The 23,042-nt window shown below is 29.6% G+C and overlaps 2 long non-coding RNA genes across 2 annotated transcripts; both read left to right on the top strand.

Moving 5' to 3' along the window:
• The first annotated feature begins 3,655 nt into the window (after nucleotides 1-3,655).
• On the top strand, nucleotides 3,656-4,593 carry LOC112740609 (uncharacterized). The gene is made up of 2 exons (XR_003171247.3): nucleotides 3,656-3,768; nucleotides 4,277-4,593. It is a non-coding gene; the product is annotated as an uncharacterized lncRNA (long non-coding RNA).
• A 15,177-nt stretch (nucleotides 4,594-19,770) lies between these two features.
• LOC114925103 (uncharacterized) lies at nucleotides 19,771-21,200 on the top strand. Its single transcript, XR_003813287.2, has 2 exons — nucleotides 19,771-19,871; nucleotides 20,918-21,200. It is a non-coding gene; the product is annotated as an uncharacterized lncRNA (long non-coding RNA).
• The last annotated feature ends 1,842 nt before the right edge of the window (nucleotides 21,201-23,042 follow it).

Here is a 23,042-nt window from a genome sequence, read left to right on the forward strand (position 1 = left end):
TTTTTAGATGTAGTTTTAGGGAGAGAGAGGTTCTCTCCTCTCTCTTAGGTTTTAGAATTAGGACTTCTCTTAGAGTATGTTTATTTTCTCCTCAATTCCAAGTTCAATGTTCCTCAATTTAGTTTCTCTTCTACTTTTATTTATTTTAATGATTTCACTTGTTAATTACTTATTTAGCCAATTTGGCTTATGAACCCTTCATGTTAGATTTGAATTTATGTTTAAATGCAATTTGAGGTATTTCAAATTTATGATTGCTTTCTTCTATTTATGATATAAATAATTTAGATTCCCCCCCCCCTTTACTTTGGTTGAGTAATTGGTGACACCTGAGTTATCAAACTCAGCGGTTGATTAAAAATTGGAATTTGCTGATTGATTTGGATCCCTCTAAAGCTAGTCTTTCTGTAGGAGTTGACTAGGACTTGAGGAATCAAGTTAATTAGTCCATTTGACTTTCCTTTATTTAGTAAGGGTTAACTAAGTGGGAGCAATAACAATTCTCATCACACCTGATAAGGATAACTAAGATGTGATTTCCAGTTCTCATACCTTGCAATGGTTTTCATGATAATTAATTTACTTTATTATTAATTTATTTTTCTTGTCATTTAAATTACTTGTTCCTTATTTCAAAAACCCAACGATACTTTTTCATAACCAATAATAAATCATACTTTCCTGCAATTCCTTGAGAGACGACCCGAGGTTTAAATACTTCGGTTATAAATTTTATTGGGTTTTGTTACTTGTGACAACCAAACTTTTGTACGAAAGAAATTCTTGTCGGTCTAAAAACTGTACTTACAACGGGAATTTATTTGTGAAAATTCTAGATCGCGCGAGAGTTTCGCTCGTCAACTGTCCTCTCTTCCTTTTACTGGAGCTGGCCTTAGCCTTGCCTTTCCCTTTCCTATCAGACATCCTGAAAAACAGAATTTCCAGGGTACAGATTATCAAATCAAAGTAGAAAAACAAAAAGGCAAATAATATGTAAGCAAAACAAACAGAAGATAAGCAACAGAGGAGTTAAAGCTAAAACCTGAAGTGATTCAAAAAGAGATAAATCCTTGGAATGAAAGAAAGGTAGGATTAAAAAAAATTAATCAGAAATCACTATCCAAGAATCTATACAATGAAATTCAGAACGCTTGCTTGTTAAGAAACAATAAGTATCATGCCTCAAAAGAAATTAAAAGAGTTAGTTTGAAAAAGGGTGAAAACTAAAAAGAAAAGTTAGAAAGTCAATTAAGTCAAAAGTTAGAAAAGTGGGTTAAAATTAGTGGCATGGTAATGTAGTTCTTAACCAAAAGAAGTTCACAAAGTTTAAGAACAAGCAAGCTCACATATCCATGCATACAATGCAAGTCATTGATGATGAAATATGTAATGCACAAAAGTACAAAAGAAAAATACAAGTCATCATCAATGTGTTTGATCACTTAAGTGCAAAAATTGGTGTAGAATAATTAAAAATGCACTCATGTAACCAAAGTTAAATTGGAACAATGAAAACGGCTACATAAATGAAATTGCACCAATAATTACAACTTAAAAGAACCTTAGACAAAAGAAACAAGATTAGGCCACTTGAAGGTTTAGGAAAACAACTTCAATGGTCAACGAGAAATACACTTGAAATATGATAATGAAGGATAGAAATTTGGACCTAACTTGAGTGATGAAAAACATCAAAGAGGTTCAAAATCACTTGGTCAATCAAGGTTCTAATTGACATAGAAATTCGTCAAATAGTTCCTTGTTATCACCAATGATGTAATTTGAATAAAGGGAACTAAAGAGCCGAAATGCCAGCTGACCAATTTATGAATTGAATTTGGCAATAATCAAGTAGGACTAAAGTCAAAATGTGCCGAGTTCAGTTCACAATTGGAAATTAATAGCAAAAAGATTTCAGAAAAATTCGGCAGCATTCCGACAGTAAATTGAGCGTTGCCGGATTAAGCAAACAACAAAATAAACTTAGTTCATATAAATTCAGATTACTCAATCAGCATAAATCCCAGTAAATTCATATGAATTGAACAGCAGCAAGCAAAGTAGCAACAACAGTAACATATAGCTTAACCAAAAGAAAATCAACATCAGCATCACACAGCAAAACAAATGAGAATCAGCCATTCCAGATAGCATCAATAGCAAAAATCAATCCTAAATCCACTAACCAAAATCCTAAAACTACCTAACCACCTAGAATCAACTAAACATGCATTTCTAACTAATTAATTGAACAAAAATTAACCAATGCTAACTCTACGACTTAAACAGAATGTAAACAGAATGCAGCACGGAATGCAGGGTAAACCTGAGAAATGCAGAAATATGGAAGAAGCTGAACATACAGAAGGCTAGAAGAGGGAAGAGCTACCACTCCAGAGGCGGCGGCTATGGAGGCAGTGATGGAAGCAGAGCTAGCGTCGGAGGAACTCAGAGACAGGGGCTCATTGTTCTTGTCGCGAAAATAGCAGAGGAATATGATATGGAGAAGACGAGAAAAAGGAAGAGAGAAGGTAGGTGGTTGCAGTTAGAGGATGGGGTCACCGGCGGCAATGGACGCCCGCAATATTTAGCATCTTTCTCTTATAATACAATATCTACTTTTAAAATAGAAAATGCAAAAGTTTTACTAAGAATTTATTTTTTTTTTATTTTAATTAGTTAGTTTATTGAAAAAAAATATAGAATTTATAATATAATTTTTCACTAACAAATGCTCTTAAGACTTTGATTAAAATTTTAATTTTTTAATAAATATATTACAAGTAAATTGAAATTTTCATCTTTTTTTGTTTTTTATAATTTTCTTTACTACCAAACAAGTCTAATCACACTTAAATTAAGGTGTTGACTTCCACAATGTACACGCAATTAAAATTACAAATGGAATATATAGTAATTAATTCATTATTTTATCGTTTTATAATTTTTTTTATTTTAGAGGATCTTTTTCTCATCTTAATTAATGTCTTTAGAATACTTATTAAGAGTTTAATTTTAATATATTGACAGTATAAATTATTTTATGTTATTGTTCAATTATATATCTATTATTTTAGATGACCATTCAGATGTTAATTGTTAAAAATAATTATTGTTATTGATATAATAATATGTAATTAAATATACATATAAATTTCATTTATATTATCAATTTATTAAAATTAAATTCTACTTATTAACCTTTTAAAGGTTTTAATTTTTATTAGAACAAAAATATTTGACAACAAAAAAAAATAACTAAAAATAATTAAAATTTATCTTATTTATTATTTATTAATTATTATGACAATTAATAAAGAATAAATAAAACAAATTTTGGCTTTTTTTATTTCTTTAATGTTATCGTTATTAAAAATGGTAATTATGTGGTTTGACTTTAATAATGAAATAATTACAAAATTAATTAGGTACCATAACAAGAAGTACCCTCCCCTTATTCTAGTAAAACGTAATTAATTTTAATATATTATAATAAATAAAAAAAATATTAAAAAATCATCAAAATTTATTATTTTTTGTCATCGCTTAACCATCATCTCAATTTCTTTATTTACTTTATTTTAATAACGCACTCTAGCATTCTTCCATGCCATCAAAGGCATATATATATGGATAGACATGTATAAGTTGTTTCATGTACCTAACAAGGCAAACTTGAAGAGTGAAGGCTGCTCAAGCTAATAAGAATTAAGATGAAAGCCTTTACTTATGTTCTCATCGTTCTCTTTATTTTCTCCGTTGGCATCGGTATGTTTTAGTTATCTAATAAATAAGGTTTAACTTTTCTTATTCTGTTGCACGAAAATGAGACTATTTGCCTTATAATTTATTTTATTGTTAAAAAGAAGAATGATTTTTTATATTGTTAAAAATAATTGGAAATTGATTTATGTTTATTTACTTATAAAATTTTATTATTTTCAATTTTTCTTCAATAAAATCCTAAAGCTAAAAATATTAAAAATAAAAACAAATTTTTTTTTTCAAACCAAATAATTAAACACTAAGGATGTTTTTTATTTGTATTTTTATTTTTAATATTCTCTCTTTTAAAGATTTTATGATGGAATAAGAGAAAATAACCAAAATAATAAAATCTTATTTTTGTGTTTTTATTTTTTATTTTTTTTTTACAAAATTTTAAAAACAGAAAATAAAAAGCACAAATCAAAATGCATATTCTTTAAGCATAGTTTAAATTTTACATCAAAGTACTAATGGTTTTATTATATGGTTGATGTGTAAATATGCATAGACAATGAAAGGTTGTTGAAAGTATCAGAGGCAAAAGAGTGTCAACAAACACAGAGTGAAGGAGGCTGTATAGAAAACACATGCAACAGTGTCTGCAAGAGAATACATGGAGGGCGAGCATCTGGTCATTGCAACGCAATAGAAGATTGTATTTGTTATTACCCATGTTAAATTTGTAGTACCCTTACTTTTACAACATTGTCCCCTTTTCAATAAATATTTAAATAATGGGTAATTGGGTAATGCAGGGATGGATCTACATGTGGAGGTGTGGGCCCCATTAAACCAATAAATAAATAAATATATGAATTTACATAATGCTTTTATTATCATAATGTGTTTGTCTCAACATTTAAAAAAAAATGTGTGAAAAACTTATATTATTTAATAACAATAGAAAGATAAAAAAAATTATCGTGTTATATAGATAGATCTAATCAATTTAGATAGAAAAAAAATAACTCTACTCAATTAAAAATAAAAAAGTATATAATAATAATAATAATAATAATAATAATAATAATAATAATAATAATAATAAACTATTAAAATAATATCCAAAAATTTACATTACTGATTAAAAAAAACTCCAAATAAAGATACCAATGACAATTGAGCCACCAAAATATTAAAAAACAAAACAAAAAAATTAAATATTAAATATATTCTAAAAAAACTTTTAAATCAAATTTGGATGCAAATTTTTGGATTCATTATTAAAAAATAAGATTTTTAATCCTTAAAATGTGGTAATTTTATGTCACGAGATTTAAAAAAATTATTGTGAATTATCATTTTTTTTAAATTAAAAAAAATCTAGAGATCAAATTTTATTTCGAATCTATTTATTTATCTTCTAAATATTTATTCAAATATTATCACAAAATAAACTTCAAATAAAATGGATAAACGATTTGTTAAATATAAAAGAATTTTGGTCACTTACAAAAATATAATAATTATTAGTTTTTTTTTTTCGCATTTTCAAATCATGGGTTATTTTGTCGATAACGTAACATCTTTCAAGAATTTTTTGTCAGCGGTTGAATTATTTTAGTACCAAATTGATAGTTAACAACAACAATATATAACAACCACAACAATAACAATAATAATAAAATAAAAATAATAATAATCTAATTAGTTATTTATCCAAAATTAAGCTTAGTTTTTTAAATATGAATGAGACTATTGGTATTTAATAATTTTTTTAAAAATTAATTGAAATTATATATATGTCATTTATTTATCTTTCTTTTAATGTTTTATTTAATTTAATTATGGCCTTATATATAATAATTGTCTTTGTCCAAAAAATTCTACCACAAATATTATAGAGTGTTAATTAACCTTACACTTAAAAATACTACAAAATTATTGAATAATTATTGAGTTATAAATTTTTTTGTATTATATAAAAATAATTAATAAAAATATTATTTGAGAAATACAAAGTGTTTGACAAAATATTAGTATTAATAATAAACATAGAGAAATAGCATAATTTATTTTTTTTGTCAATAGTTAGATATTAATATTTAAAAGTGTAAGCTAAAATCTAAAAGTATATTATAAAATTATTAGACTAAAAAAATTAAATTAATAATTAAAAATAATGACCAAATTAAAAAATAATATATTTTGCTAATCCTTTAACGTTTCTCATAAATATATTATGCAACATGATCAAAATATTAAAATAAAAAAAACTTTAAAATAATATACATTTAATTTTGATGTGTTAATTAAATAATTAAAAGCTTTATTAATTTATTTTAAATTTTAAATATCTAAATATATTTATATTAATTTTTTCATTATCTTTTTTATTATTTTTACTTTCACTATGTTGGATCCAGCATTAATAAGGATGAGATCATAATTCATATATAGGGTGTGGAGGTATGAGAAACAGTTTAAGAATATTTTATAGGAACTAATTATTCTTCCAAAGAAAATAATTTGTGACTTTGGCGTGAAATAAAGGTGGCAAATGGGTTAACTCCCTCCCTTCTTATTCTAAGTTTCCAACGATTTTGAATTTCATGCCCGCTCCATCTAACGGTAGGATGGCTAGTATGCCTTATTTTTCTTTATTCATTATTTAAAAAAATAATAATAATTTAGGGTAAAATATTAAATTGATTTTTATATTTGAGTTTAATTTTATTTTAGTCACAAAAATTTAAAATATTGAATCTAAAAATGTTTCATTTAGTTTCAATATAGTTCTATTATAAAGTCAATGTCAAATAATTAATGAAATTCAGTGTTTAAATTCCTGGTTGCCACCGACAAATTTTTCTGCTAAAAGTGAATTCTCAAAAATATTCTCCATGTGCTTAAACTAAGAACAATGGCTCGCAGTGATACATCTGTTGCTGATCTGGTACTTCTTGAGTTTGTACCTTTTTTTTAGGAAAGGATATTAAAGTTTGGTGGAACAGTGACGTTAATTGTAACATTCTAACTTTTAGTACCTCATGATTGCAAAAAGCTCAAGTGTTACTTACCTTTAAACCTTCAATTTCATACTATATTTATTTAATATTGAGCATTTACGAATACGAACCGAAACTTTAGTTAAGAAAACGAAGATTCTTTATTTTAAACCACTTTACTACAAAGGTAGGTATATATATATTCACATAGCATTAAATACATAGACTTACTCCAAGATTCTAAAAAACAAATCCTACCCCTCTAAAATCCAAAATAATAAACGACGAGGGGAAAATAAATTCTAACAACTCAACTTGTAAACAGAATCTTCTATGTTCTTGTAGTTCTGCACTAAGCCTTCGCACCTGTAGCTGATGAAAGGGGGTGGAAATAAGGGGTAAGAACTGGGGAGTTCTTAGTAGGGTCGGGGTATAGAGTTATATTCATTTTATATATATTTGGTCCGTAGTAACAGTCAACAAAGTACTATCCAATTCAACAATTATAGAACACAAAATCCAATCACAAGCACACACAATCATAGAAAAGACACTCACAAACAAGTATGATGCATGTCTATCCCTAGTGCAAGTAATGAGCTCATTTGTTGGTTTCGACCCGCTCCCAACGTAACTCAGCAATCTTTGTCTGAGTTTGGTTTTTAGTGTCATAACCTCTAGTAGCAACCTTTGTTTTACAGGTGCAACTCTCTTGAGCCGATGTATGCAAATATAACCTCCGTAAACAACCTCAGTCTTACAGGTGAGGCTCTCTCTGGCCAATGTATGTATCGATAACCTCTATAAGCAACCTCTGTCTTACAAGTGCGACCATTCCCTGGATTGGATGATGTATCTCTGGAAGCAAATCTCGGGGGATTCACCACCATATCCTTGCTTATTTTCAACAGGTACATAATCATCTCAGCTCATTCTCAATGCCAAACAATACTTCTACTTATCTCCTTTTCGTTTTGTTCTTTCTTTCGTTTCTTTTATTCCTGCTCTCTGCTCTCCTGTGGCAGAGGTTCTTTAGATTCTTTTAATCTTTGCTCTCTGCTCTCCTGTGGCAGAGGTTTCTTTAAAAGGAGATTATAAATATTATTTTAAATACTTCTTTAAAATTACTCATTTATATCAAAATAAATCATTACTATAATTAGTATTTATCAAAGATATTATTTTATAAGAATATTATAATATGTAATATTAATGAAGCAAGCAAAGTAATCCTAAAAGCTTTAAAGAACGCAGACTTAATTAAAGAACTTTATATTTCTTTTCCATATGACACTTAGGGAGAGGTGAGGGAATAATGCGAAAATAATTTATATTATGGAATAATAGGAAAGAAAAGAAGAAGAAGAAAGAAAAGAAAAGGAAAGAAAAATATTAGAGAAACCTCTGCCACAGAAGAGTAAAGATTAAAAGAATCTAAAGAACATCTGCCATAGGAGAGTAGAGAGTAAGAATAAAAGAAACAAAAGAAAGAACGAAAACGAAAAGGGGATAAGTAAAAGTATTGTTTGGCCTTGAATTAGAGAAACCTCTGCCACAGAAGAGCAGAGAGCAAAAATTAAAAGAATCTAAAGAACCTCTGCCAGAGAAGAGCAGAGAGTAAGAATAAAAGAAACGAAAGAAAGAACGAAACGAAAAGGGGATAAGTTAAAGTATTGTTTGGCCTTGAGAACGAGCTAAGATTATTATGTACCTGCTGAAAACGAGTAGAGATATGGTGGTGAATCCACCGAGATTTACTTCCAGAGATACATCGGCCAATCCAGGGGATGGTCGCATCTGTAAGACAGAGGTTGCTTACAGAGGTTATTGATACATACATTGGCCAGAGAGAGGATACATACATTGGCCAGAGAGAGCCTCACCTGTAAGACCGAGGTTGCTTACAGAGGTTATGTTTGCATACATCGGCTCAAGAGAGTCACACTGTAAGACAGAGGTTGCTTACAGAGGTTATGGCACTGAACCAAACTCAGACAAAGGTTGCTGAGTTGCGTCGTGAGCGGGTCGAAACCGACATATGAGCTCATTACCTGCACTAGGGATATGCATGCATCATGATTGTTTGAGCATATCTTCTATGAATTCTGTTTTCCGTGATTGTGTATGTGTTGTGTTTGTTTTCTCTTTATGTTCTATAGTTATTATGTTTGATGCGTGATTCGGTTGTTACTGCTGACTGGGTATAGTATTAAAAATAATTTCTTAAAAATAAAATCTCAATATAATATAATAACTCATAATTAACTATTTATTTAATTTTCAAAAAATTCGAGGTGTTACATCCTACCCCACTTATAAAAATTTTCGTCCTCGAAAATTGATACATTAAAATAAGTTCAAACTCTACAAAAGGGGACTAAATTCATGAGAAAAATACATGCAACGCCAAGGATGAACACTCGAAAAGATTCAAGTGAACAGATTGGATCACAATCAAGCAAAGATATGCATGAACGATAAGGTGTGGTTGAAAGAAGTATTCAAATCACATTTTTTTAAAGGAAGGAATCCGAAACAAAAAATTCTAATGAAAACAATGAAAGAGATGACACCAAGTCACACATCACGAATAAAGAGTATACGTCGAAACGAATCGTTAAAACGTAACTTCTAACGTTCCCAAACCCCGTGATTCACATAATCTATTATTTCTATCTCGTCTATGATAATCCATTAGTGTTTTTGTATACACAAATCATTAGTATTAAGTTGGCCAGACCTAATACCATGAGAAATACAATGGTCGACTAACAACATTAATCAATAGACGGTCATGCATCTAAAACTCAAACTCTTGTCATTAGGACAAGTCCTACTGCATGATAGACACTCAGAGTATGCAGTAGAGTTATGATAAAGAATTAAAAGATTAAAGAAAAGAAGAAGAAATAAAAGAAGAGGAAAGAAGAATATTAAAGAAACTTCTGCCACAGGAGAGCAGAAAGCAAAGATTAAAAGAATCTAAAGAACCTTTGCCACAGGAGAGTAGAGAGCAGGAATAAAAAAACAAAAGAAAGAAAAAAACGAAAAGGAGATAAGTAGAAGTATTGTTTGGCATTGAAAACGAGCTGAGATGATTGTGTACTTGCTGAAAATGAGCAAAGATATGGTGGTGAGTCCACCAAGATTTACTTCCAGAGATACATTGGCCAATTCAGGGGAGGTCGCACTTGTAAGATAGAGGTTGCTTACAGAGGTTATCGATACATACATTGGCTAGAGAGAGCCTCACCTGTAAGACTGAGGTTGCTTATAGAGATTATGTTTGCATACATCGGCTCAAGAGAGTCGCACCTGTAAGACAGCGATTACTTACAGAGGTTATGACACATGAAACCAAACTCAGACAAAGGTTGCTGAGTTATGTCGGGAGCGGGTCAAAACCGACAGATGAGCTCATTACCTGTACTAGGGATAGACATACATCATACTTGTTTACGCATATTTGTTTGTGAGTGTGTTTTCTATGATTGTGTGTGCTTGTAATTGGATTCTTTGTTTGTTGACTTGGATAGTACTTTGTTGACTGTTACTGCGGACCAAATATATATAAAATGAATATAACTCTATACCACAACCCTACTAAGAACTCTCCAGTTCTTACCCTATATTTTCACCCCTTTTAGCTATAGGTGCGAAGGCTTAGTGTGAAACTACAAGAACATAGAAGATTCTGTTTACAAATTGAGTTGTTAGAATTTATTTTCCCCTCGTCGTTTATTATTTTGGATTTTAGAGGGGTAGGATTTTTTTTTTGAGAATTTTGTAGTAAGTCTATGTATTTAATGCTATGTGAATATATATACCTTTGTAGTTAAGAGGTTTAAAATAAAGAATCTTCGTTTTCTTAATTAAAAGTTTTGGTTTGTACGGTCAAACCGTAAAGAGGTGTGGGATGCTGAAATGGAGAAGAGAGGAAGAAGAGAGAAAATCCTAACTCCATCAAACTTCAAATCACCATAACTTTTGATCCGGAACTCCGATTGACAGGCCGTTTATGGCCACGCGTCGCTCTTCTCATACTCTACAATTCTATCTAAGTTTTGTGATGAGTATTCTACCATCCTCTGACCAATTTTCGTTTTTCTCTTTAAATTCGAATTTGGTTTGGGTTTTGAGGAAATCTTGTGATTTTAGTTATTTAGAAGTGCTCTAGTATGAGCCATTGGTGAGCTTCATTAACCAAATTCGTGGGTTAAGGTTAAGAAACCCTCAAACCCTTGTGATTTATCATTTTCATGAACCCTAGGTTGATTGTAAGTGTGAAATTGGTTATGTTACAGTATTAGTTGATTTTGGTGCACAATTGGGAGGTTGGTCTTGCTTGTGGAGCTTTGGTGAGGCTTGGAGCTAAGGTTGGTGGAGACTTCCAAAGAAGAGGCTCAATTGGTTTCACTCCAAAAGGTGCGGTTTAAGTTTCATTTAAGTACCATGTGGTGTGATGAGAATTCCTAGGCTAGATGCCCCTAGGATTAAGTTTGGATTGTGTAAATAGTTGGTACTAATATGCATAGTTGATTTGTAATGTAAATTAATGATTGGGTTGAGAATTGTGTGAATTTGTATGTTTGGTGTGTTTAGAATTTGATGAATTGGATAATGAATATTGGTTTGTGAAATATGTATTTAAATTGTGAATTTGGGCCAAATGACGTGAATCTTGGGCCGGAAGTCAGAAAGAGGTAAGAAAGGTAGGTGATGTGTGTATTGTGTGATCTCATATGAGATTGAATGGATATTGAATATTGAGTATGTGAATAAATGGGAGGAATATAGAATAATAAAAAATTAGAAATTTAGGAGTGGAAGGTGACGAAATTGGATTGAATTGTGTAGATGAAGTAAGTTTGGTTTTGGTTGAGTGTAATTATGTGAATGTGGTTGGGTTGTGGTCATTTGGATTAGTGGAAATGAATTTGTCTTGTGAACATTGGAATAATTGGTGATTTCTGTTTTTGGGTAAAAACTGATTTTTGAACAACTTCGGTGGTCCGTAACTCAATCCTCGGAGTTAGGAATTCCTCAAAACTGGATTTTTTATGAAAGTTTATTTAACGATCTTTCCAACGGTTCGGAAATGGTTGAAAAAACAATTTTGTTGAAGAATTTATGTGTGGCGGAAGTTTGAGGTTTGAAAATAAAATTCTGCAGCTTTTTCAGACTTAGAAAAATTTTTAATAAAACGTACTCCGACGTGCACGCGTCACTCACGATTTTTACTCTCTCATGTGTGCACCTGGCCAACGCGTACGTGTCGCTGTATTGATGCAGGTGCGTGGTATAAATTCCAGAGAGTTGTGATGGTAGCGTGCCGGTTTTGTGCGAGGAGCACAAAACGCATCCACGCGTACGCGTGACTGACGCGCACACGTCACCCTACCTCTCTACTTTCCACGCGTGCACATGAGCGATTCATACGCGTCACCCACTTTTCTCCATTTCCCATGCGTGCACGTGGGAGACGCGCACGCGTGACCCTATTTTCAACAAAACTTGATTTTTGAGTTTTTAAAGCCGAATTTCATACGCCTAAGCCTCCATTTTCATCCTCTAAGTCCTAAATCTTTATAGTATGCCTAGTAATAAAAAGAAGCTAGGACATGTGGTAACTTGTGGATGAAGTAAAGTGAGAATCAATGATGAATGATGAGTAATGATGATTGTATGAGTTGCTGAGGATGATGGTGCAAGTGCTGTGTATGTTATAAGCCGGATGGCTGTGATAAGCATTGAATTATGGTTGAGTATGTATATGTATATGAGTAATGATTAAATGATTATGACTGATTGAGGAAGCTTGAACATGTGGCGAGTATGCCGGAGATGCATATATGATTAATGAATGAATGTAGTAAATGAATAATGATGGATAGGGCACCGATACCCTCTAATGGTGACAGGGCACAGATATCCTCTAATGGTGACAGGGCATGGATTCCCTCTAATAGTAATAAGGCGCAACAGAAAGACTGTGCCGGGATAGTAGGCTGTGGCGTTGTCCACTTGCTCCGGGTATGAGATGGGGAAGGAGAACTATGATAAATGAGTTTAATTGTGGAGTTTTGAATGAATGAATGTCTGTGATACCTAGGTAGTTGCAAGGGTCGTGGTTCGTCCTGCTTGCTCCGGGTCATTGTTTGAGAATTGGTAATAATGAAGAGTGATTATGAATGAATGTGTATTTGTGATACTTGGGCAGTAGCAAGGGTTGTGATTCGTTCCGCTTGCTCCAGGTTAATGTTTGAGATTTGATAACAATGATGATTGATTTTAAACTGAATGAATGTATGTTTTGAGATCCTGAGCAGTAGAAATGGTTGTGGTTCGTCCCACTTTGTGACGCCTGGGTAGTAGCGGCAGTAGTGGTGATTCCACTCGCTCCAGGTTGAGCTTTTAAACACCCGTCTGGGTAGTAGCCATAGTAGTGGTTGTTCCACTGGCTCTGGGTTAAGTGGGTAGTAGAAAAGGGGTTGTAGCTCAAGTCCACTTGCTCCGCATAGGTGTTTCTGTCCATGGTTAGCTACCAGGACGTGTCGGGTTGGCTATATAACCGACAGATGATATCATCAGCCATAGGACAGGCATACATCATTTGCATATGTTTGAATTATTTGGGTTTGCCTATTTGTTTTGGATTGCTATATCATATATGCTATGTTACCTGATTATGTGCTACTTGTTCTACTTGTACCTTATTGTGTATTACTTGCCTATATTGCTTGTGTTTGTACAACTGAGAGGTCCCTCATGTTGGTGTCGGTTGACGCTGAGGGTTGTTCTTGATGATATGAGTTGATGATGTGATTGAATAATGATGATGATTATTGAATGAGATTATTGAGCTCCCTGGGTAGACGCAGTGAAGTTGTTTCACTTGCTCCAGGTAGGGTATGAGATAATTTGAGCTCCCTGAGTAGACGCAGTGAAGTGATTTTACTTGCTCCATGTGAGGATATGAGGTAATGACACAGAATTGCTGAGACAGAATAGTTGGAAATAGTTTTGTTTATAATTCTGATTGTGAATTGTCGGAGAGCTAGAAAGTTGGGAAGCATGAGGAATACGAATTAGATTTAGCATTCCCTTATGACAGTTGCCTATTTATGGATTAGCGAGAACATAGGATGAATATTGGGTGAAAGGAAGTTTAGGATGCTTAGTGAGTTTTTATTACAATGCATTGTATTTATTTGGCACTTTTACCGTACTGGGAACTCATGGGTCGGGGGTTCTCATTCCGTATATATCTCTTATTTTTTCAGATGCAGGTTCAGGTGCTCAGTAGTGAGCTGTGATTCATCTGAAAGACGGCGGAGATCTTTATATCCTCTAATTTATATTTTGCTTAAAATCTCTCCACCTTTATTTTGAAAAGCTTATGTATTGAACTCTTTTGAAAACTTGCCTATAGAGGCCCTTATGTATCATTTGGGAGAGACTAGGAGTTATTAATGTCAACTACTTATATCCTATACCCTAGCCGGCCTAAACTTCGCGGATCGCGTCTAGTGGCTATCTACTTATGTCTACTTATGCTATATATACATATATATACCTTCTGTCATTTTCTTATTCTCCTTTATGACTTTATTCTTATAACGCTTTCGACTTCACGCTTTATCTTCTAGTTGTCGATACGTGAGTGATACGACTTCGCAATTTTATTTTTATTTTTTTCAAGCTTCTCGTTTAATAATCCTTTCAATTTTATTTGTAATTATGTATTAAAAAAAAACAAACCCTCCTTGAGAGTCGTACCCCCTTATTATCATTAACTTTTGACTTGAGAATAAGGATTTGAATATTAGGGTGTTACACAGTTCGTATTCGTAAAGGCTCAATATAAAATAAATATAGTATGAAATTGAAGGTTTAGAGGTAAATAATACCTGAGCTTTTAGTGCGATCATGAGGTACTAAAAGTTAGGGTGTTACATTAATTATTTAAGATTAATTTTACGGTAGGACTACATTGAAGCTAAATAAATTTTTTTAAAATTCAAATATAATACTTTAGACTTTAGCAACCAAAACAGGATTAGATCCAAACGTAAGAGTCAATTTAATACTTTACCTAACAATTTATTAATCATGATCAGGTATAGACAACTAAGACAACACTCTTATTTGATAGGAAACGTTTCAGGTGACGAACTGTACGGGCTTGGCATACTGGTGAGGTATGTACGAGCAAGTTCCAATTTTCTTTTTGTTTTTTAGGTGGGGGGTGAATGACTCCTCTACCCTTAATTTTGAATAGGAAAAGTCTATTATGCACAGCTCTAAAATGAGAAAGACAAATTTTTAACTGGAGTCTTTTGATTTGTGGACAGGATAGCAAGAAGAAAGAGTAAAAGGAGGTAGGTCATTATCAAATGCGTAAACGCTTATGTAATACTTCTTAATATCCTTAATCGAACAATATAATTATGATTGAAACACTCTGCATGTTGCAATCGCATTACATAGAAATTTTGGCTATTTCTCGTATTTAGCTGAATTATGTTACATGGTATTCTAGCTTGTAATATTTTATTTAATATTATTTGGTATTATTAATATTATTATCAAAACTACAAAAGTTGTCTAAAATGAAATTAAAATAAAACAATAGGTTCTATATTATTTAATCATAAAAATTAATATCAGAGTAAATAAAAAATAATAGACTTGATTTTCTAGAGACGTATAGCTTTTTTATCGTTCAAAAATGTGGCTAAGTAACTCAAGAAAAATGTAACGTGAATATAAATCAATTTTGATCCTTTGGATTTTCCTCTATTCCAGTCTCACCATGCATATTATTTTTGATTTTAGAAATCATATGATTGAGTATATTACATCCATTTTATATTTATTGTTACTACAAATAACCTCAATATAATCATAAAAATTTTAAACTAACTTAAATCTATTTCAATTTTATCTTTATTATGAGTTTTAGGGATTATTATTATTTTTATTTGTATCTTCACTTTAATCTTTTATCATAAATTTTCTTTATTATTACTTTTTTCGTGTTAGAAAATTTCGGTTCACTTTTAGATACTATTAGTACTTATTTATGTTGTAACTTATTTGCTATTGCTATATGTTGTATTCCAATTTTAGATTCCATGAATAATCATCATTCTTAGTTTTGTTACTTTCACTTCAGAGTACTTTATTATGATTCTCAATATAATTGAACATGCATCTTTTAGAGAAACCTTATTCAATTGGATTGAGAAAGTGTATAAAGATATCTTCAAATTTCATGATGAACCCAAGACATTTTATCTTGAATTTTTTTGTCTTGATCATGTGTTATATCTGACCAAAAATAGACAAACCAAGAGGCTCAAATCCGGATCCACAACCCATTTCAGATGAACCTCCAAGCCATTGACCCAAGTCACAACACACCCACCAGTCACATTAGTTGGGGGCAAATTTGACCTTCGATGAATATAGCAAATGATGACTTAAGCATTAGGTTAAAGTTCAACAATGCACCCTTCAATCTATATGTCCACATTATAAAGTTTTTAACATAATTTTCACCATTAGAATATTTTATTTTAAATTTCAATGGTAATACACAATGGTGTACTGAAATGCTATGAAAGTACATTGCTTCACCTGAAATGCTTCCTATTTGATATATTGAACTCTTCTAAAAGTCATGTCAAAACAGTTTCTTCAAATACCACCAACTGACCAGCAAACTAAAAGAACAAAATTAAAACTAAATTGCCAAATTACAACTAGCAAGGCAGCAAATTAGCAACCAACTCATCAAAATTATAAAATTATAACCAGATAAATTAAAGCTAAATTAAAACTAGGAAACAAAATCATAACACATAACACAAAAAGCATAACATATTTACAAGGAAGAGAATAATTGTAGGGAAAAAAAGTAATAAAGAAGAGAAATTTTATGAAAAGTGTAATATGATAAAATATCTAAGGGATTTGGTTAATATCCACTTTTAAAATGGAAAATGGAAAAGTTTACTAAAAATTTATTTTTTTATATTTTAATTAGTAATAAATTAGTTAGTTTATTGAAAAAAAATACATAATTTATAATCTAATTTTTTACTAAAAAGTGCTCTTAAGACTTTGTTTAAAATTATTATTAGATTTTTTTAATTTTTTTCTTAATAAATATATTACAAGTAATTGAATATTTAAATTTTTTGTTTTGTATAATTTTATTTTACTACCAAACACGTCTAATCAAACTTAAATCAAGGTGGTAAAGTCCACGCATAATAAAAATTATAAATTCAATAGTAATTAATCCATTACTTTATTCCTTTACAATTTTCTTCAATTTAGAAGATTTTTTTTCACCGTAATTAATTCGTTAGCATACTTATTAAGAGTTTAATTTTTATGTATTGATAGTATAAACTATTTTATACCATCGTTCAATTATATATCTGTTCTTTTAGATGATCATTCATGTGTTGATTTACTATAAAAAAACATTGAATACTGTCGGATTTAATGTTGGATATTAGTGACGAATTTACCGTCGAAAGCACCGGTGGATTAGGCGATAAATTCATCTGAAAAAAATGTTACTGTCGAATTTGATTTTCACTGGTAAATGTGCTGGTAATATTTAGAGGAAAGAATGAGAAATTTGGCGCGTTGTGTACCGGCGGATTTATCTGTCAGTAAATCTCACTTAAAGGAACGCTGCTTTTTGTGACGCATGATGAGGTTACCGTTGGAATGATCCGTTGAAAAAGCCGACAGTAAAATTGGCCCTAAATTTGGAATCGCACGTCCTCTCTCTCTCTCTCTCTCTCTCTCTCTCTCTCTCTCTCTCTCTCTCTCTCTCTCTCTCTCTCTCTCTCTCTCTCCACTGGCCACCACCACCAATCTCCAAAGACCACGCGTGGACTGATCGCTGCCACCACCAACTTACACCGCATGGAACGTCGTGGTGCCACCGCCGATTTTGTCGCTATCGTCACTGCTTGTCGGAGCTGCCTCCTTCCTCTGTTTGGGTAGGTTAGATTCCTCCCTCTTCATATTGTATCCTATTTTACATTTATAATTTTTAAACTGAAATCTTAAATGCATAAATGTATCCATCCAAGTTGGTTACTACTGCTGCCACCACCACGCTGGAGAAGTTTTTTTGCACCATCACTGTCTCTAGATAATTCACTCACTAAGAATTTTAGAGTACTTAAATCTTAAATCTTAATTTGTTATGAGTTAGAAAATATGTAATTAGAATGATGATTACTGAATTATAAGTTGTTAATTTTTCTTATTAATAACATGAATGGAAAAAAGAATAACATTGTTTGTTATATTCTATTATAAGGTAATATAATATTTTTCTAATTAGTTTTTAGTTTAAAACATAAGATCAATTACAAATTTTTTAAGTTTAATTTTGATAAAAGTAAATAAACATTTAGGGTTATTAATTTTTATATTTCACTTCCTTTATTAATTTTTCAGATTAGATTTTTAAGTTTTGATTATTAGTTTTTAGATTTTACTAACTTTATTTCTATTTTAGGATTTTTTTAAAGTTGTATAACTTTAATCATAAGTTGTTCATGCAATACTCAGGTTGGTTTTATATCTGTAAACGTGCTATGCTCTTTATGTTTTACGTTGAACTTACTTTTTCTATGATAGAGTTTTAGGACGAAAGTGGAAGAAGTTTGCGTAGTGGAGCCTTCTCAAAATCTTTGTTTGTCGAAAAATTGTGGAGTAATAAGGGGTTACGCACTAGAACGGCTATGATTTTATATTTTATTGAATGTTATTTCTTCTAATATATTATCCCTGCAATTGTTTCCTCTGTAAAAAGTGATAAACTTATTTGGTGGATTTTTTTGAATTAATGAAAAGTTCTACCGAATTTTCGTTTAAATTGTTTAAAACATGTTTGGTTTGTAAAAAAATAAAAGTTAAATTTGATGAAAAATTCTAATTATAGAAGAAATTCTACCAAATTTTTTAAAAATTTTAATAAATTGTATTGTTGGTTGAATTTAAGAGTTTTGTGACAAAACAATTCCAAGTCATCATCTATGAATGTATGATGGGGATAACGGTGGGCGGGAGAGGGGGTTAAAATTTGAGTTCTTTGCGGGGTTAACGATTTTGTTGCGTATGTATTCAATATGGAACCGTTTAGGTCTCAAGGTGTATCTAGGTGTTTGTGCTATAAGTGTCGGCTGACTAAATGGTTAGGACTTTCGGATATAACACTTCAGCTCTACCGTAATTGGTTCAAGGATGGGTATTGAATGTGAACAGAACACAGAGAAGTAGATGAGCAGAAAATCAATAGGTCAAAATTCTCCAAGGGTAAAGATCAACCAATTTAATTAAAAATAAATCTACCGTTAAAATTATTCGACGGTAAAGATCAACCAGTTTAATTAAAAATAAAAATGTACAATGAGATTTACCGTCAAATTTTTTCGACTCTAGCGTAGAGCAAAATACATAGCGCACGACGCCAATAAGTTTAGCAACGTTTGATTTTCATGTCTTGAAATCATAATCCAACGGTAATTACCAGTGCAAAAATAAATCCAACAATAATTAGTTACCGGTAAAATTTATACCGTCAGATTTATTCTGTCGTTAAATCTGATGGGAAAGTATGTTACCATCAAATTTATTTCGTAAATTTGCCAATAAATCCAATAATATTCAATATTTTTTTTGGTAGTGATTATTAAAAGTAGTTATTTTGTTGATATAGTAATGATACATAATTAGATATACATATAAAACTTCTTTATATTATTCGTGCTGTATTAAAATTAAATTTTACTTATTAATTTCTTAATTAATTATTTTTTTATTAGAAATGGTAATTATGTGGTTTGACTTTGATAATAGAATAATTATAAAATTAATTAGGTACCATAACAAGAATGTACCCTCCTCTTATTTTGTTAAAATGTAATTAATTTTAGTATACTATAGTAAATAAAAGATGCCATCAAAGGCATATATATATGGATAGACATGTATAAGTTGTTTCATGTACATAACAAGGCAAACCTGAAGAGTGAAGGCTGCTCAAGCTAATAAGAATTAAGATGAAAGCCTTTACTTATGTTCTCATCGTTCTCTTTATTTTTTCCATTGGCATCGGTATGTTTTATTAGTTATCTAATAAATAAGGTTTAATTTTCTTATCCTGTTGCACGAAAATGAGACTATTTGCCTTATAATTTATTTTATTGTTAAAAAGAAGAATGGTTTTTTATATTGTTAAAAATAATTGAAAACTGATTTATGTTTATTTACTTATAAAATTGGAAATTCATTTCTTTAAAAATCTAATTATTTTTTGCATATACATGAAAAATATCGTTTTTAAACCCAAAAAAAGTGCCAGAAAATGTCATAAGGAACACATTTTAAGGTTGTGCACTTGTGCTTATTTATGATCATTAAAAAGGTAATTTTACAATTTGATTTATTTTCACGTTTAAAATAACTTAAAAAATTATTTAGTTAGAATATATTCTTTTTATTTTTATATAAAAAACTGAAAAACTTTTTTTTTGAAGAATTTCTGATTAATTTATAAAAATTTATGTAAAAAAAGGGTAAAAATTGATTTATTTTTCTATAAGAAACTGGCTGTATAAAACATGCATGATACGGGACATGATATAATATGAGACACAAGGATATACAAATTTTAAATTTTTATAAGACATGGGACATGACATGTATATAAAAAATATATAAAATACTTTTTAATAAATTATAATAATATTTTAATATTTTATTAATATTAAAATATAAATGAATTTTTTAACTAGTTTAACGTTTTCCTTAATTATATAACGTATTTAAAATTTTTTTTATTTTAATAAATAATAATATATACTATTTCTAAACTTATTTTAAGAAGGTATATTAAGAATAATAAGGATGAACACGTTGACACGTGATAATATTTAAATATGTTTAAACATGTCTAAAAAGTAATTTTATGTTTTTTTTTTTATCAAGTTTCGGTTTGGTACAAAAGTTATTCATGTAAGATGAATATTAAATAAGTGTTGTGTCTGAAATGTGTCCGATCGATACACGAATAATTAGACACAACAACTAAGTAAAATATTCTTGTTTCATACAGGAGTACTAATAATTGTTGTATCTGTTTGATGTGTATGTATGTGTAGGAAATGAAAGACTATCGAAAGTAACAGCAGAGGTTAGCTACTGCAAAACAACATTCCCTCATGTAGTTTGTAAATTAAGTCCGCCGTGCAATGCTTTTTGCAAAGACACATATGGAAGAATAGCAAGTGGAGATTGCATTGCCAACAAATGTATTTGTGAATACCCACCTCCTTGTGACAATTTTTAGTCCTATCTCTAAAACATTAGTTTTCCTTTTCCATAAATGTGTTTCAAACTTCCAATAGGGGACAACGAATAATAAAAAGCTTAAATATTATATCAGACTGATGTTTCCAATTTTATTTACCATCTTTCTCGTTTCTAGTTACTTTTTACTTTATTATAAGGTTAAAAAATCAGGGAAATCATCTCCCAAAATAAAAAATGGCATTATCATCTCTCAAACAAAATGTTATGAGTAGTTAGTAGTTACTAATTTTTTTTCGTTAAGATTTTGTTATTATTTGGTAGAAGAAATATTGTATGCATAATTTTTGTGTATTTTTTTATTAGTATTAAAATTGATTAATAAGAAATAAGAGAAGATAAAACAAAATTTATCTTTCATATATAATAGAAAGAGAGTTTAATTTTTATGTATAATATAAAATATTTTATATGCATGATCATCCAATTATATACATTTTTTTTGGATGACTATTTACGTAATTAATATAAAAATTAGTTATTTTTACTGATTTACTGTTACATAATTAAATTATATATGTATAAAATTATTTTATATTGACTGTTCATCAAAATTAAATTCATAAAAAAATATATTTAATATCACACGATCAACCTCATAAGGGTAAATCTATTTATAGATAACGTGACAAATTAAAATATTTTGAAAGTATTTTAGTTGTTAAGAAATTTAGAGTCTTTTGTCAGTAATTTGACAATTCAATAGTAATTTATAGTTTAGACTAATATTTAATATTTATTATTTAAAATAAAAAAAGATAATAATTTATGTTAGATATTATTAATAGTAGAAAGAGAAATAAAGTAAAACGTATCGTCTTTATGTCTTATTTAATGTTTTTTTATTTTTATTTTTATTACAAATTAAATATTATTTTCTTATTTCAAAAAGTTATTAATTAATTTTTATTAATGATACTCTTTATTATTAAATAATTAAAAAGAGAAAGTTTGAAGTTTAAATTAAAGAGTTAATATAGAGAAAAAATAATATTTTCAATAAAACCTAATGATTGTCTTAATAATTGTACACAACTTAAAAAAGACACCTAATATGATATGAAAGGAGTATATTACAAACTTGCCTAACATTATATAACTAAATAAATAAAAGTACGGATAGATTAAATAAAACAAATAACGGAATTCTAATTTCTATCTTTAAAGATAAACTTTGAAATAAAAAAATATAAATTATTGTACAAAATAGTTAGAAGCTAGAAAAAAAAACACTATAAAAGACGACACCGACTCTAGAACATGTACTCATTAACTTTAAATAAAATACTTTATATAGTAGTTATTTGAGTATCATTAAATTTAATAAAAAAAAATTTAACATATTTAATAATTTTTTTAATAATAAAATAAAAATATTAACAAAATAAAAAATTAAAAAGTTATCATTTATATCTTTTTAAAAAAAAAATTTTAAAAATATATTTTTTATATAATAAATAAATAAATAAATAATATTTTTATATTATTGTATCTAAACATAATTGACAAATAAAAAAATATTTTTTATAAAATATCCAAATATAAAATTAAATAATTTTTTTAAATTAAAAAATAACTCAAAAAAATATTTTTAAAAAATTTACCCAAACAAGTCTATAATATCTTTAAAGATATAAAAGAGAATCAAGATATGGTATAGAATCTTTTAATTGATGACAAATTTTACCATCACATTAATAGTTAATAGAAATCATCATTAATTTATAATATTTTTTATAACAATTATTCTCCACATATAAGTTATTTTTTGATGCAAGTCTATAAAAGTCATTTATATTCATGCACGCGCACACGTTCTTTTTCGTGCCGTTACTGCACGTTCTTTTTTTTCTTCGTTATTTTGCTCTTTCGTTATCGTCGTCACCAACACCACCTCCTCCTTCTCCTCCTCTTCCT

The sequence above is a fragment of the Arachis hypogaea genome, chromosome 14 (genome assembly GCF_003086295.3).
Source record: "Arachis hypogaea cultivar Tifrunner chromosome 14, arahy.Tifrunner.gnm2.J5K5, whole genome shotgun sequence".
NCBI lineage: Eukaryota > Viridiplantae > Streptophyta > Magnoliopsida > Fabales > Fabaceae > Arachis > Arachis hypogaea.